The following is a 231-nucleotide window of genomic DNA, read 5'->3' as shown; positions in this document are numbered from 1 at the left end:
AGGATGAAAGGCAAAGTCGACCTCGGCGGAATTTGAACTCAGTACGTAGTAGCAAACGAAATACCGCTAAGAATTTCGCCCGGCGTGCTGACGTTCCTTATTTGTTTACTGCCCACAAGGGGCTACACACAGAGGGGACAAACAAGGACTAACCTTTGCTAACGTGCTATCGTTTCTGCCAGCTCACTGCCTTAGTGTGCGTAAATATTAGGACAAAAATATGGATGTATA

The sequence above is a fragment of the Octopus bimaculoides genome, chromosome 12 (assembly GCF_001194135.2).
Source record: "Octopus bimaculoides isolate UCB-OBI-ISO-001 chromosome 12, ASM119413v2, whole genome shotgun sequence".
In the NCBI taxonomy this organism is placed as follows: Eukaryota; Metazoa; Mollusca; class Cephalopoda; order Octopoda; family Octopodidae; genus Octopus; species Octopus bimaculoides.
Note: the sequence above shows the minus strand (reverse complement) of the source record.